Here is a 16441-nt window from a genome sequence, read left to right as displayed (position 1 = left end):
GGCGCTGAGGAAGCCATAGCATGTGGCCGCTACAAGCAGTCCTCGTCTGCAATACCACGGCCGACAGAGACATCCATCAACAGTCGTCGACCCAGATGGAGGCTCGAAGTTCACGTGGAAGCACCCGTGGTCTTCCATGGTCGTTGCCAGCGCCTCCTTCACTACCGCGTCGGCTGTCGGGCAAGCATGGCGGCGAGCGCACAGGGTTCGACCGGAGAAGGGCCACTCCGGGGTTGCGGCCACCATGCCTAGCGGTGGCATCTCCAAGGAAGGTGGCGCACCACCACAAGAATGAACTGAGGGCAAACTCCACCACCCGACATCAGGTATGCCATATGTAGGACTGATCAATCGATCTGCTATTTTATTTATTTATTGTTGTTGAGGCGGATCACGGCAGTGGAATTCATGTGAGCAGGAAGGATGACACGAGGAGGAAGGCCTAGGAGTTTGACATGGTAATGCCCCACATGTCCTAGCTCGGCCTCAAATGTGTCCAACGTTGGCAACATGCTACCGTGCCCACCCTCGCCCTGCCATCGTGTGCGCTCTGCACAACAACGCTAGCCGTGCCTATGGGGGGAGGGCGTCTAGAGCGTCACCCAATCGGCGTCGCTGCATGTGCCTACCACTCCTCGTGGATGTACGTGATGCATCATTTTGTTTTCCAGCCATTCACATTCTTCAGTCTTCGTGTTGATCTTCAGTTTTCCTATGTACACGTCTGGGTCGATGATGCTGCTTTGCGTGAGTTAGTGTGATGTGGTATTAATCTTGGTTTAGTCAGACTGTACATCTGGTGTATTGAGTCGTATCATTGCATTAAGAATATTAGTTGGGCATTTATGCAGTACATATCTGATGATACTCATGTTCTCATCCAACATGCATGATGCCAACTTATTTTCCTACGCCCATAATTCTGCGTACAGTAATGTGCTATCTTAAATTGATAACTTTAATTATAAATAGTAAACACACTTTATATGGACACACTATATCAACGGACGCGGCGTGCCGCTGCGCGGGTTATGCTAGTAGGGTGCTAGGTACAACTCGTGTAAAGTCCAAAATCAAAATTCCAACAAACAAAGCTTTGGGATAGGCCGCGTATACCAACGTACCCGCGCGTATAGCGGCTGCAGGGACTAGAAAGCTAGGAACTGCAGAATTTCCAATCTAGTGGTTACAACCTCTCGCGACCGCGTCGCCCCCCCCCCCCCCCCCCCCCCCCCGCGGGCGACCGGCCGCGCGACGGGCCTCCCCTCTCCAGGCTTCCCCCTCCCTCCTTCCTTCTCGCCGCCGTCGCCGGCGCCCGCGGCCGGCTTGGCTCGGGGCTGCTGGTGGCGGCGGCCTCCTGGCCCTTCCCCTCCCGGTCGCTCTCCGCGCGCGGGCGGTGCGGCTCCGGGGGGTGCACCCTCTGATCCAACAAAAGTGTCATGGTTTTAGTTCAAATTTGAGTTTTAGTTCAAATTTGAACTAAAACCACGAAATTTGAACTAAACCACGACACTTATTTTGAATAGGATGGAGTGCCAGATATTATTATTTTTACACTAGAAGAGGTTAGGGTATTTGTTTTTGACATGAAACACAATAAGGCCCCTGGACTAGATGGTCTGCCAATAGTTATGCTAGAAATATAGGCATGAGTTCGAAATGATTTACTAGCTTTATGAACTGATTTCTATAATGGGAAGTTTGATCTGGTCATCGTGGAAAGGCGGGAATTCTGCTCCTCCTAAACGTGTTTACCCCCATGAACCTACTACTTTTTTTTGTTCCAAATTGCTTATTGGATATCCAATTGGAATGGGATGCAGAAAAAAAGAGGACGGCTTCTACTTCGAGCCGTGGCGGCTGCTCATTAAAATTGCCACAAGTTTCTTTGATGAAAGAAGAGTATGGGAACTAATGACACGCAGAATTGGAATTGGAATTGTGAGCTAATGCTCGTTGGAGTAACTAATCTGCTGAATGTTGCCAGGCTGCATTATATTTGGATAGACTGTTTTGGTAGATGTGATTTCGTTGTGTGTTGCATGCCACATGTTGCTGGGGTATAGATTTTTCGGCACAGGCGCCGCTGTTCAGTGTTCTCTTTTTTTTTTTTGCTTTCGGAACCTCTTATGTGTCCTGAGCAATTGTCTTGTCGTTTTTTTCTTATCAATATGAATAAAATCGTTATTTCCGAAAAGAATTGATTCTAGATCTGTTTTCCAAACTGAAATCAATTGCAAACCCTAGACCGGATCTCATGTTCCAAAACCCCAGACCGGATCTCATGTTCCAAACCCTAGACCGGATCTGTTTTCCAAACTGAAATCAATTGCAAACCCTAGACCGGATCGCATGTTCCAAAACCCCAGACCGGATCGCATGTTCCAAACCCTAGACCGGATCTGATCTTCCAAACCCTAGATCGGATGTGATATTCCAACTCTAGATCCTATCTGACGCCAGACCGGAATCAAACCCAGATCGGATATCTCATTCCAAACCCTAGATCGGATCTCGAACCCTTGGATTGGATCGATAAAGCGCGAAACATGTATTCGACCCCAAATTGGGGCGACCTGACGAATCGAGGGGAGGGAATCGAGGGACGAATCGGCGGGAGGGGTGGAGCGGAACCTGCTCGGGGTCTGGCTGGGGATCTCGGGGCTCCAGTGGGGTCTGGCTCCGGGATCTCAGGCGCTCCGGTGGGGTCTGGCTCCGGGATCTCGGGCGCTCCGGTGGGGTCGTGCTCCGCGTCCTGCTCCGCGAATGTCGGTGCGATCGATCTGACGTGGCTGGCGACGATGGATGACGGGTTATTTATTTATATAATTGGGATTAGAGTTGGCCCAGTTTCCGGCGGCAGGGGATAGTTAGGAAGCGCCTAAGGGCTGTTTGGTTTGCTTGCCACGCCTAAGGGCAATTGCAACGCACAACCCCAAATCTCCCCAAATCGTACGACCGCATCCGTTTGAGGGTAAATGACAGAACAAGCGGTCCACTGTGTGGGAGCAAATAGACCAACGCCCGTTTTTGGTTCGCTTTCAACCCATTTTCAGCTTAATTTTGGGCCACGTTTGCGGTCAAACGGGCACACGCGGACGTACCTGGCCCGCCCATTGGGACACATGCACCTCTTTTTCTATTCCCCTTTCCTACTCTAGCCGCACCCTCGCCCCACTCCCCTCTCGTCCCTAGCCCCCATTGCCGTCACTTTTCTCGGTCGTGTCGCTGTCCAGCACGACCGCTCGCCCCTACCCTTGTCGCAGCCCCGTTTTCTCGACACCCCGAGCTGTCCAACCCCGACCGCCTCATTTCAGCGCATCCGGCGGCCGGATTTGGAGTGGATCCGACCGGATTTGAGCCCACCTGGCTGCCGAAGGCCGCGCCATGCCATGGATGGCCAGGTACCGGACCGCGCAGCCCCGGCAACGCCCCCAAGCCACATGCAGGTATTGACTCCGCCTCTAGTCGCTCGGATTTACCCCATCACCAGTTCACCGACAAATACATCAACGGCCGTTGTCCGGGCTCGATGCTAGCCCATCATCGGCGCACCGTTGTCGCTCGTAAAGTGCGACGATTGTCCACGGAAGGTCGTGCGCCGCGTGTCTACAACGCCGGAACATCCCGGATGGGTGTTCGTCAAGTGCAAAAATGATGGAGTATGTGCTAGTTTAGCTTCGGTTGTGCTACCGGATTCGGTGCATTTTGCTTATACTCAAATTTATATTGTGTAGGAAGGATGCAACTTTTGGTATTGGGAAGAAGAATACATCAATCTATTGATAGAACAAAATTTGATAGATGTCCGTGCACTTGTTGCTAGAATAGAGAAGCAACGTCTACTTCTTTAGACTCGAAGAAGAAAGAAGCATGTAAGATCGAGAATCCGCAGATCAACGATGAAGGTATCAAGAAGATACTAATCCAGCTTGCGGGAGCAGCTATGGAACTTGGATATCTTTTAAAATGTCTTTTTATGGTTCTTGTTTTCTTTTCTTTCTATTCTAGTCAAGATTTGGTGAATGTACTCCAATGTATAAAAAAAATTGCTGACGAAAATAATAAGAAATGCGGCGAAAAAATGTATGCGGACGAGATGCAGCCGAGTGTTGAGCGCACGACCGGCATATCCAGAAATACGGGTGGACGCCGCCCCATTGCCACTCCAAACAGACGAAATCCGGACAGAACGGACGTCTGTTTGGGGTCGTGCGTTGGAGTTGCCCTAAGCTTGGTCGTGCCACAACATTTTAGGGATTGATTGCACCTCGTCACATTTGCGGTTTGTCACACTTTTTATCATATTTTTTAGCTACATGGTCCACGTGTCATAGGCTCATTTTTTTTGTCAAATCTTGTCACATTTGTTATGGTCATTTTGTCGGCCACACTTTTCGTGGCAACCACACTTTGCTTAAGATTTACTTGTGGCAGAATTAGTCATGAACCAAACATGTCCAAAGTTTCATGCTGTGATGGGTGTACGATTTGATGTGGACGAAGCTAACTTTTGATTTTATTAAACTATATAAGGGCATCTCTAACATTACCCTCAAAACAGATACAAAATTTGTCCGCGGACTAGTTCAGATTCGTCCATGGACACAAATATGGAAGCTGACCATCCAACCATCCCTAAACACGCGACCTATTTTTCTGAAGCAACACTCAAAATAATTATAGAAAATATTATAATTCATCTATATATATCGTGGCGGAGGTCCAGATGCCGGGAATTCGAACAAGCGGACACGTCCATGGACAAATACACATCGGATGACAAATTATGTCCGAACAATTCGGTCTGAACTTAGGCACACATTTCGAGGGATGGCGTTGGAGATTCCCTAGTGTGTTTATTGGACAACCATTTGGTTTCGTCCTCTCCATCTCAACCGGCGAATTTGAGATAAGTCCTCGAAAGACCATCTCGATGAGGATGCGTTGCCATCAACCAAGCGCCGCCTCCGTAAGGACCTAATCCTACCCTTATCTACTAGTCGGAGCCTATTCACTGGCTGTCGGAAGAACCATATTGGCGGAGATCGAAGGGACGGAAAAAAAATCTGATTACAATTTTCAATGATAATAATAAAAAGAACCTAGTTCTCTTGCAAACATTGAAGGACATACATCCATCGTCTCTCGGAATTTTGATTCCAAATCTGATATGGATCTCAAGAAACAAATATTAAAAAGGTGTGTTTAAGGCACATCTAGATGTGCTCTAGTTATTGCACATCTAAGTGAGTGAATCAAGTATAAAGAGGAAAATAAAAAAAGAAAAAGAAAATATCCAGACGAATCTCTACGTAAGATCAATGATATAGAACTTAAATGTGCAATACTTATGGCACATCTAGATGTGCTTTAGCAAAACTGTGTGGCACTGGACAATTATGTGTAACAGCGGTAAACATACTCATGATCAAGCTAACCACACAATCTTGTTCATCAAAATAATAAGATAACCGCACAATCTTGTTGATCAAAATAATCAAGATAACCATACAATCTTATTCAATTGGTCCCGGATGATGTGCGGAAACCAACCAAAACGGCGGGCGCGATAGCTCCGACGTGGTACCTTCGCACTCGTGCACTACCTCCTTGTTTAATCCAATGTCATACACGTGTAAACGTTTGTCGAAAGGGCTCATCCAATACAAGGTGTTGGGACGCAATTTGAACTTGTTCGCCGGACACCACGCTGCGCTCGAGCTCATAATACTCGCAAGTATTGCCCGACCGCCGATGTTGTTCACCCTGACACTTCTTGATCTGCCAAAACCCATCTTGTACACGGCAACATCGATGATTGTGTGCATATCGAAGCCCAAAAAGAAGATAGACACCATGTGAAGTTTGCCATCAAGGTCCAAGAGAAAGTAATACGAATGCGCACAGTCTTCATCGTTCGGAGGGAAGGTAAGTTTGATCCCCTTCGTTTTCACAGTGCTCAACCTCGGCTCCGGCGAGAACTCAAGCACACCGTACTTGCTATGGTGGATTGGGTAGTAAAACTTGCCATCGTACGGTGTCAGGCCCAAGATGTGCCCCTTTTGCCAGCAACGGAATTCTTTGATCACCACCAGCCTGCCCCCAAGATCATACTCGTGCCGCGCCCACTTCGGCGCCGTCGAACCGACGTGGCAGTACCACAGGACGCTTTCATCTGGCTCGGTTAGGACCACGGTGCAGCCGTCCGGGCCGGTGGGATCGCCGGACAGCACGCAGTCGGAGCCCATTGCCGGAGCTTGTGCCAAGGACGGAAGAGCGACCCGGCCGTGCTCGGGGTCCCGCGGGTCCCACAGGAAGGTTGCCGAGGTGTCCGGGTCACGGGCGAGCACCCACCCATGGGCGCTGACCCAGTTCTGCTTGGTCAGGAGCACGTCGATCTCGCAGGGGCGGCGTGCGCCGTCGGCGGCGCCGTACAGCATCGTCGGCCGCTTGTCGCCGTACTCGAAGACGAGGCACGGTAGCGACGGGTTCGCCATGATTGGCCGATTGCCGCGCGCGCTTGGCAAAGACCTGGCAGGGCTGATTGATATCTCTCGATCGATGTGCCGTTGCCTTAAATAGGTGCCCGCCGGCCTGAGCCCTGGCGAGTCCGAGTCGGTTTCACGTACCGACGTGGCGTAGCACCTGGGTTCGGTTCTAAATCTTCGAAATAGGGTTTTCCCCGCTTTGTATTTTGAAGTAACCAACCAATACAGTCAATGATAGGTACTGGAACGGAAGCAGCACGATCAACCCAAAAAATGAAGAAGAAATAACAAGAGAAAAAAATGCCGACAACAACGGATCAACGGAAACAAAGAAGCTTCACGACAACTGCGCCCACCTAAGAACTCCCACCAAGCTCCAAGGCTCCAAAGCACCAGTACCAATCAACACTTCCAAGAAGGACCGCGATGATGACGACGCTGCTGCCAAGGGTTTCCCCGGTACGCGACGAGGCGAGAGGAAGGGTCGCCCCCGACGTCCTCCAGAAAGGTCCGGCGGCACCCACCGGCATCGCCGCGTCGGTGTCGGACAGGCCGACATGGGTTTCCTACGATCCCAACCTTCACTTCGGATGCTCCAGAGCCTGCCACCAAACCGACCATCATCTTGCACCACCGCGGTCATGAAGCCTCCACGCCGTCTCACCACGTCACCGCGAAGTGAGGCCTGCACAATGGGGAATAGGAGCCAGGACTAGGGGCCGCAACACCGTTGGCACGCGGGAGGGCACAACCTCCACCGTCAACGACGGTAGCCAACCGAACACAATAGCAGGAGCATACTAGGCCCGTGGGCCCACAGGCCCGGTCGGGACCTTCACGCCCGTAAAGCTCCCGCCATCGCGCTGCAGCAGGCACGCCGTCAGTGTCGCCGCCCCCCATCCGAGCTGCTCCTCCTCCACACCACACAGACGACGATGAAGCCACGGCGGGGTGCCGACCCGCTAGAACCCAGATGGGCCCGCAGGGCCCAGATCTGGGCCGGGGGCGCGCCGCCGGCCAACCTGCGCCACCACGCCGTCTCGCCGCCAAGGGGCCATGCCACCACCTCGCGCGCCGCCGGCCACCGCCGGCGGGTCGCCGAGCCGTCGCCAAGCCGAGGAGCACCACCGCCACCCCCATGCCCCGGGTAGGGAGCCGCGCGCGCGGGGACAGGCAGTCCCGCCGCCGCCAACACCACCCGGCCAGGGGAGGGACTCGCGCCGCTCTGGCCACCTCTCGGGGAGGCGACACGGGGGTGGATCCAGGAGAGCGGAGAGGGGGGGAGGAGGGGGGGGGGGGGGGGCGGCCGCCGGCGGCGGCGGCAGGGGGCGGGAGGGAGGAACCCTAAAGGGTGGGAGGGTGGTGTAGATACTTTTTTTTGAAAGATTCGGGTTCACCGACTTCGTTGATTTAGAAGAAAGCAGTGGGAAATACATGAGCGATCCAATGATCATGGTTTGAGAAGAACTAAGAATGGCCAAAAACTAGGCCAGCTACATGACCAGTGCGTTTTATCTCGCTACATCTTCCCCAAAAGGGGCCTCAATGCATCGAGCTCCTGCTGCCCGTCAGAGCTCCATTGTGTTCTTGATGGCTCGCTGAACGTCCTCCGTCTGAGGCGTTTTTCCTCTAAACACACACGCGTTCCTCTCTTTCCAAAGCTCCCAAGTGATCAGCAACAACATCGACCTTAGCCCCTTTCTGCAACTTTGAGGCATTAGTGCAGTCAGTCTTTCCCAATGCCTGAGGGAACTGTGATCTGCATCCCGCTCTTCTTTGAGCACAACGCAACCATATCTGCGCGGCGCTGCCTGCCAGACCGATTGGGCAAATGGGCAGTCCCAGAAAAGGTGTATTGAGCTTTCCAGATTTCTATTGCAGCATACGCAAAAATACCCGTTGGGCCACCCTCGCCGTTGCAGGCGGTCGTTGCACCAAAGCTTGTCTTGGTGGAGCAGCCAGGCGAAGATCTTCACCGTGCCTGGCGCCCAAGCCCTCCAAATCGCAGCTTTGGCTCCTGAAGGAGGAATGTCACTGATTTGTAGATCGTAAGCAGCCTTGGCCAAGTAGTTTCCTCCTCCTCTGGTCACCACCCAGCTGATTCGGTCCTCGTCGGAGGAGAGAACAATGCCTGCACCCTGAATCTTCCTCCACATTTGCAAAAACTGGTGAGCAATCTCTGCTGTGTTGCCATGCCGGAGATCACGTACCCAAGTGTCATTTGTCAGTGCATCATGAACCGTCCTGTTTTTTCTTCTGGTATGTTGAAACAAGAATGGGAACTCGTGTTGCTGCGCCACCAGACCAATCCATTTGTAAGTCCTGAAATGCGCAGTTTTTCCGTTGCCCAAGTGCACAAAGGTGGCAGATGCAAACAGCTCCAGGTCCTGCTTGACACATGGGGCCGGGAAGTTCATCCAGGGCCGGCGCGACTGTTGCCAGTAGAGCCACAACCAGCGCAGTCGGAGAGCTGTGCTGAAATGATGGAGGTCCAACAAACCTAGCCCCCCCTTGTCCACCGGGAGACAGACTTTGCCCTAGGCCACCTTGCATTTGGCGCCAGTGACATTCTCATCATGTGCCCATAGAAACTACCTCCTTGCTTTGTCCACCTCTTTTAAAATCTTCTTCGGTGCTTTGAGTATCGTCATTGCAAACACCAGCAGCGCCGTCAACACAGCACGCACCAATACCCTTCTACCTGCCATGTTCATCAGCTTGCCTTTCCACCCAGCCAACCTTGAGCGTATCCGGTCAATGATAAATTGGAAATGCACCAGCCTTAGCTTCCTTGGAGAGATTGGCAGTCCCATGTATGTGGTTGGGAACGTGGACTGCAGCCCCCCAAAATTTTGCAGAACCTTAGTTAACTGAACTTCAACACAGTTAATTGGGATGACTTCAGATTTTGCCTGGTTTAACTTCAGTCCCGTGGCCTCCCCGAATCTGCTGAACAAAAACAACAGCATGTCCACTTCTTCCTACACCGGGTTGGCAAAAATGACGGCGTCATCAGTGTATAAGCTAATCCGCATGCTGATCCCATGGCCTGGCAGCTGAGCGATCATCTCTTCCTCTGCAGCAGCTTGAAGGAGGTGGTGAAGAGGGTCTATCGCCAGGATGAAAAGCAACAGGGACAGTGGATCACCCTGCCTAAAACCACAACCATGATATATTGATTGGCCCTGCGTTCCGTTGAGCAAGCAGGAGGAGGTGGCAGACGAGAGTAGCAGCGCTATCCAGTTTCTCCATCTCGGAGGGAAACCCATTTTTTGCTTGAGCTCGAGCAAGTACTCCCATGACACCGAATCAAAAGCCTTTGCTATGTCGAGTTTGAAGAAAAGTGCCTTTTTCTTCGTCCTATGCAACATCCGAACGCAGCTTTGCATGTACTGATAGCTCTCGTGGATGCATTTGCCTTTCTGAAATGCAGTCTGCGCCGGTGAGATCATTTTATCCAGGGCCCCCGCCAGCCTTGCAGAGAGCACTTTGGAGATTAGCTTAGCAATAGAGTGGATCAAGCTGATTGGTCGATAATGGTTGACCTCCGAAGCTCCATTCTTCTTTGGCAGTAGCGTAATCAGGGCCGTGTTGATCTCTTGAAAATTTTGCCCAGCCACCTGATGAAACTTGTTAAACACTGCCATAATGTCATCCTGAATGATGTGCCAGGAGGAGCGAAAGAATTGTCCCGTGAACCCGTCAGGACCAGGAGCTTTTTCCGTTGGGGAGGAAACGATGGCTGCCCAAACCTTAGCCATGGAGAAAGGCGAGTCTAAACCTTGCGGATCAACAGTGGGAATGGCCAGTCGTTCCCAGTTGATCGTGGCCTTTCTATCCTCTTGCTTGCCCAGGAATCTAGTGAAGTGGTTATGGAGAATCCTCTCCTTTCCGTCGTGATCAAACACCTCCAAGCCATCCTCCCTGAGTGAGTGAATGAAGTTTTTCCTCCTTCTAGCTCTCACTCTTGCGTGGAAAAACTTTGTGTTTGCATCTCCTGCCTTTAGCCAGGTAATCCGACTTTTGACTCATGAGATGGAAAATCGTTCGATTCTAAATCAAAACCAAGAGCAACCTGTATGTGGTCGTGGACTCGTGGCCACCACGACCCGATCAAAGCACGCACACCTAAGCACATATCTTTTCTTTTTCTTCCTTTTTACTGAAAAAATATACTCGTATATCATCTTCGGTTACGTGCACATATTCCATTTAGAGTTTTAATTACGAAAAACAAAATGTATATCTAGGTACACGTTAAAGATGATTGGATTTCCGAATCAACATGTGGTTGTATAGTTAGGTGGACAATGGTATCCCCAGCCAAACAGGGTTAAGTCCTGGTGGTCGCACTTATCCTGCATTTATTTTAGGATTTTCAGCGCAAGTCATGGTGCCTTCATAAAATCTCAAGATAATATGTCAACCCAGTCTCTCGGAGGTGCTCGTAAGGGTAGAGTGTGCGGGTGTGCGTTCATTGGGGGTGAGCGTATGTGCGTATATATGAGTGTTTGCATCTGTACCGTATTCATTTTTTTGCTGGATTCGAAAAAAATTCACCTGAATTTCTTTGTTAATAATATTTTAATTTGTGTTGCGCAAGGAAAACAATGTTGGTGCAACCCAGTCGTACCCCTTCGCTCGTAGGAGGGGCACCCGGTCGCAGCTAGGTTTTTTGTGCCTCCTGTTGGTGCCGACGTCGGTCTAACTTGTCTTATGTGGCCGTAGGGTCATGGAGGCACGGTGGATCCTCGCCGCTGCGGGCGGAAGCGTTCCGTTGTTTAATGTTTTTTGTTTTGTTAGGATTTATATTCTGCTCGGAGAGTTGAGGTGGCGGCGACTCTTTGGATATGGAACACGATTCTCCCTACCTAGCCCCGGTATCGGTGGTGCTTCGAGCATCGCCGGAGGGCATGTAGAGGATTGTCTCCGGTGGATCTCACAAGATTTGGTCGGTGTTTGTCTTCGGTGGATCCACGTGGATCTAGTCTTTGTTCGTCTGTGTTCGTGTGTCTATAGGTTGGATCCTTCTGATCTACAATTTTCTTCCTCCACAACGGTTGCTGTTCTGGTGCGTTGGTCCTGTAGGCCTTAGCACGATGACTTTCTGACTGTGTACTACAACAAGGTTTGTAATGCTCCGGTGAGGAAGGGGTGACGACCGCGGTACGCCTTCGGCTCGCTCCAGTGTTTCTACTCATCACTAGGTGGTCTACGGACTTTACTATAATTTTTTTACTTCTTTTTTTACTACCTTGATAGTTATCAATAGATTGAAAGTATTTCATGAAAAAACAATGTTGGGTTGATGATAACCCATCACTTTAACACATCAGTGATGAGCGTCAGTGCTAAAATAGTTTCTACTCCCTCTGTAACATCCCAATATTCTAAATACAAACCTACAACCCTTAAAATGAATCTCGCCCTTGAGATTCGGAGATGCTAGCAAGAAATAGGTTAGGTTCGAGGGTCTCCTCAAAATCCATCGATTGTCCTGAAGGTTTGGGGTGCTACCATCCTTAGAAACATGGTTACGGTTCCATCAAAACTCATACACTTCATCCTTATTATTGACAGGGTTAGTCTTCTGAGATTCTTGGGAGAATTCCTACTCTGGGCTCTTCCGGTAGTGGCATAACCTTTTCCTCAATTCTTGTGTCCTTTTCATCTCGGTAAGGTTCTTCCGAGATTGGGTCTTCTTAGCTGACAGGTCTGGCGCCAATGCTAAACATATCTCATGGTGGTCATCAATTTATGGTTTCTCTTGCAGGAAATGGGTCTGGGCTTCATTCTCACCGTATGACCTACAATTGGCAACAGCTGCCTTGTACAAGGGTGTCATACCATTCTAAGGTTCAATGAAGGTTTTGATATCGTCATCTCTCTACTATAGGTAAGTCACTCAGATTTACCATCCCACATAGCAAGGCGAATAATAGGAGTAAGTCGGCATGGTGATCAATCCATTCTGCACCCAAATCATTACCTTGTATATGGTCTAGTGAATATCAAATTCTAACACTTGGTCATCCTTACTAGCATTGTAGAATTTCTCTTGTCCACGAACTGGGTATGGAAAAATCCATTAATTCTGCAAGCCAAACAAACATCTATCGTTTCTTCACAACTCTCAGGTTTTGCATAACTCCTATTAAGTCATCTGTCGATAAAGTCGTGACTTCTTCCAGGGTTTTTCCTTCAGCAAGAGTGTGCTTGCTTCTTGTCAGGTCCTGGAGCCTGTGGGTTATGGCCCATTTTATCACTTGTAAACCTGGAACTCATCATCGGGTTGCAACTGATTCATTATTCCAACATCCAACTTCCTAGCATTCTTAAATCCATCCAGTTGTATTGTCTCTCTTCCTTTTGGTGGTACAAAACTAAGCTATAATTACTCAGACTCATCATTGAGTCGTCCATTCCAACGTCTGACGTAGCCAACCACTAGCTCTTGTATTTGATAACGGTGTTGGGTTCTACCACCCATAAAATGAATAGACACTCATTTTTTCAAAATCTTATTCCATGATTTCACTCATTGCCTATAGTGTAACAACTCATAAAATCCAAATCAATACCAATGATGCTAACTTTATTGATTCTCAATTATTACAATCTCCTATATTTCCATTACATGCCTCAACACAACACCTCAATATACAAAGAAATGCTCTCACTACTACTATATTTCTTTTTATACTCAACTATTTAACACAAGTCCCCTTCTCATTGGGACAATCTCTAGCAAGGTGCCCTGCTTCATTACAGCGGAAACATATTACTTCTAACAAGTCTTGAGGTTTCCTTGTGATTACATAGCCTCCTTGGGTCCTCGACTTCATTTTTGGGAAACCGCTAAAGTAGTGCCTTGCATCTTTGCACAAAGATATTGCTGATGATGTGGGGCCGGGCTTGAAGAGGCAACACCCGGTGCTGCACGAAGGCGGCCAGCAGGTCGGAGGACTTGAGGCCCTCCGAGTCCAACTTCACCTGGAGCCTAGTGAGGGCGGTGGCGGAGGCGACCGACAGGGTGTTCAGCCGGTAGCTCCAGTTGGTGCGGGGCTCGGCAGGCGGGAGGGCGATAGCCGGGAAGCGGTTTCCGGCTCCAGTTGATGTAGTTCCATGTCGAGTGGATGTTCTCGACGTAGAAGTAGAACTTCTGCCATAGCTTGGCCGACTGCAGGAGGGTGATAGCCGGGAAGCGGGTTCCGGCTCCGAAACGCCGCACCGCGACGCAGGCTCCGCACTGGGCCGCCTCATTCTTGGCGGTGGTGCCGAGTTCGAGGTAGAAGAGCTCTCCCCATAGCTCGAGTGTGGGAAGAGTGCCAAGATACCCCTTGCATAGGGTGACAAAGGCGGAGAGCAGCACCACCGTGTTCGGCGTGAGGTGGTGGGGCTGCACTCCATAGAAGTTGAGGAACAAGCAGAGGAACCCGCTCCCCGGCAGGCCGCAACCGCGGAGGAAGTGCGACCGGAAGACGACGCGCTCGCCGCCCTCCGGCGCCGGCGAGATCTCCCTTTCAGGGGGGTGCACACCTTGACATTTGAGAAGTGGGGGAGCTACCGCGTCTGGCGAAGGAACTCCAGGTGGTCGTCGTGGACTTAGGAGCCATCCTAGCCGCCTGCACGGCCGCTGTGCGCCATGGGCTCCATGCTCGGCGGCGGAGCGAGGCGGCTACATCGTGAAGAAGTCCTACGATGATGAGCTGCGGCAACACTCCGGCGAGTGGAGAAGGCGCAGGGGCAACAAGAAGGATAGGAAGGAGAGAAGCAAGGTGAAGGGAGAGGAGGGCGCACATGTGTTCTGCCGCCCCCCTCCCCCTACTTATAACCCCCCAGGATTAACTGCGCCCACTCCCCCCACGACCCCGCATTTCCCGTGCCACGATGACGTGAATTAAACACGTCTGGGAAGCGCAACCATTTGCCTCGGCCACAACGGATCCACACGCGTGCCGAGTCCCTATAGTGACTGGCCTGGGACTGCGGCGATGACCCGTCGCGCGCGTGGGTTGGCAGGCCGACCTGGCCGGCTGGCGCCGCGTGGCGAGCGGGCAACAGGCGGCAAGCCTGTGATGTCTACTATGCAACCTTCTTCTTGTAGACGTTGTTGGGCCTCCAAGTGCAGAGGTTTGTAGGACAGTAGCAAATACCCTCAAGTGGATGACCTAATGTTTGTCAATCCGTGGGAGGGGTAGGATGAAGATGGTCTCTCTCAAACAACCCTGCAACCAAATAGCAAAGAGTCTCTTGTGTCCCCAACACACACAATACAATGGTAAATTTTATAGGTGCACTAGTTCAGCAAAGAGATGGTGATACAAGTGCAATATGGATGGTAGATATAGGTTTTTGTAATCTAAAAAATATAAAAACAACAAGGTAGCAAGTGCTAAAAGTGAGCACAAACTGTATTGCAATGCTTAGAAACAAGGCCTAGGGTTCATATTTTTACTAGTGCAAGTTCTCTCAACAACAATAACATAATTGGATCATATAACTATCCCTCAACATGCAACAAAGAGCCCCTCAAAAGTCACTAATAGCGGAGAACAAACAAAGAGATTATTGTAGGGTACGAAACCACCTCAAAGTTATTTTTTCTGATCAATCCATTGGGCTATTCCTATAAGTGTCACAAACAGCCCTTGAGTTCGTAGTAAAATAACACCTTAAGAGACAAATCAACCAAAACCCTAATGTCACCTAGATACTCCAATGTCACCTCAAGTATTTGCGGGTATGATTATACGATATGCATCACACAATCTCAGATTCATCTATTCAAACCAACACAAAGAACTTCAAAGAGTGCCCCAAAGTTTCTACTGGAGAGTCAAGACAAAAACGTGTGCCAACCCCTATGCATAGATTCCCAAGGTCACGAAACCCGCAAGTTGATCACCAAAACATACATCAAGTGATTCAATAGAATACCCCATTCGGTATCCCACCAAAAACCAATCGGTATCCCACGCAAGACATACATCAAGTGTTCTCAAATCCTTAAAGACTCAATCCGATAAGATAACTTCAAAGGGAAAAACTCAATCCATTACAAGAAGGTAGAGGGGGAGAAACATCATAAGATCCAACTATAATAGCAAAGCTCGTGATACATCAAGATCGTGCCAAATCAAGAACACGAGAGAGAGAGAGAGAGAGAGAGATGAAACACATAGCTACTGGTACACACCCTCAGCCGCGAGGGTGAACTACTCCATCCTCGTCATGGAGAGCGCCGAGATGATGAATATGGCCACGGGTGATGATTCCCCCCTCCGGCAGGGTGTCAGAACAGGGTCCCGATTGGTTTTTGGTGGTGATACGTCTCCAACGTATCTATAATTTTTTATTGTTCCATGCTATTATATTACCCGTTTTGGATGTTTATGGGCTTTACTCTACACTTTTATATCATTTTTGGGACTAACCTACTAACCGAAGGCCCAACCCGAATTGCTGTTTTTTGCCTATTTCAGTGTTTAGAAGATTTTTTTGCCTATTTATGTGTTTAGAAGAAAAGGAATATAAAACGGAGTCCAAACGGGATCAAACCTTCGGGAGCGATCATTTTGGAACAAAAGCAACCCAGGAGACTTGGAGTGGACGTCAAGAAGCGAACGAGGCGGCCACGAGGGTGCACGGCGCGCCCCAGGAGGGTGGGCGCGCCCCCAACCCTCGTGGGCCCCTCGTGGATCTACCGACCTACTTCTACCCCCTATATATATCCACGTACCCCGAGAACATCCAGGAGCACCATGAAAACCTAATTCCACCGCCGCAACCTTCTGTATCCGCAAGATCCCATCTTGGAGCCTTTGCCGGCGCTCCGCCGGAGGGGGAATCGACCATGGACACTACAAAAAAGACACATCCGTGACATTTTGGGCCGAACGATTTTTTTCCTGTCATACTTATGACACTTCTATGACGATAATTGTGAC

This window comes from Triticum aestivum, chromosome 6B (genome assembly GCF_018294505.1).
Source record: "Triticum aestivum cultivar Chinese Spring chromosome 6B, IWGSC CS RefSeq v2.1, whole genome shotgun sequence".
NCBI lineage: Eukaryota > Viridiplantae > Streptophyta > Magnoliopsida > Poales > Poaceae > Triticum > Triticum aestivum.
This window is presented reverse-complemented; position numbering follows the sequence as displayed.